We start from the raw sequence: 1,171 nt of genomic DNA, 5'->3' as shown, positions 1-1,171 counted from the left end.
ATGGAGACTTTACCTCTTTCATGGATGGAACTGGAACATATTCTTCTTAGCAAAGTATCTCAAGAATGGAAGAAAAAGTATCCAATGTACTCAGCCCTACTATGAAACTAATTTATAGCTTCATATGAAAGCTATAACCCAATTATAGCCCAAGAATAGGGGGAAAGGAGGGAAGGGGGAGGATGGGTAGAGGGAGGGTAATTGGTGGGACCACACCTATGGTGCACCTTACAAGGGTACATGTGAATCTTTCTAAATGGAGAATATAAATGTCTTAACACAATAACTAAGAAAATTCCATAAAGGCTATGTTAACCAGTTTGATGAAAATATTTCAAATTGTATATAAAACCACCACCTTGTACCCATGACTGCATTAATGTACACAGCTATGATTTAATAAAAAAGAAAAAAACTCCTCAATGAAAGCATAGGAAAAACACTGGAAGATATCAGCCTGGGGAAAGACTTCATGAAGAAGACTGCCATGGCAATTGCAACAACAACAAAAATAAATGAATGGGACTTAATTAAACTGAAAAGCTTGTGTACAGCTAAGGAGACAACAACCAAAGCAAATAGACAACCTACACAATAGGAAAGGATATTTGCATATTTTGAGTCAGACAAAAGCTTGATAGCTAGAATCTATAGAGAACTCAAATTAATAAACATGAAAAAAGCTAATAATCTCATATATCAATGGGCAAGAGACATGAATAGAACCTTCTCTAAAGGAGACAGATGAATGGCTAACATATGAAAAAATGTTCCTCATCCCTAATTATTAGAGAAATGCAAATCAAAACTGCCCTGAGATACTATCTAACCCCAGCGAGAATGGCCCACATTACAAAATTCAATACTGCAGATGTTGGCGTGGATGTGGAGAGAAAGGAACACTTTTACACTGCTGGTGGGACAGCAAACTAATACAAACTTTTTGGAAAGAAGTATGAAGAACCTTCAAAGAACTCAAGCTAGACCTCCCATTTGATCCTGCAATCCCATTACTGGGCATCTACCAGTAGGGAAAAAAAATCCTTTTATCATAAGGACACTTGCACTAAACTGTTTACTGTAGCTCAATTTACAATTGCCAAAATGTAGAAACAGTGCAAATGCCCACCAACCCAGGAATGGATTAACAAGCTGTGGTATATGTACACCA

The 1,171-nt window shown here is 37.0% G+C and overlaps 1 protein-coding gene across 5 annotated transcripts in view; it reads right to left on the bottom strand.

Moving 5' to 3' along the window:
* Positions 1-1,171, bottom strand: part of PPP2R2B (protein phosphatase 2 regulatory subunit Bbeta) — a 495,801-nt gene that overhangs the window by 324,388 nt on the left and 170,242 nt on the right. The gene's annotated exons all lie outside the window — the stretch shown is intronic.

The sequence above is a fragment of the Otolemur garnettii genome, unplaced genomic scaffold (assembly GCF_000181295.1).
Source record: "Otolemur garnettii isolate 467f Iridium unplaced genomic scaffold, OtoGar3 scaffold00003, whole genome shotgun sequence".
Taxonomy (NCBI): Eukaryota; Metazoa; Chordata; class Mammalia; order Primates; family Galagidae; genus Otolemur; species Otolemur garnettii.
This window is presented reverse-complemented; position numbering and strand designations above follow the sequence as displayed.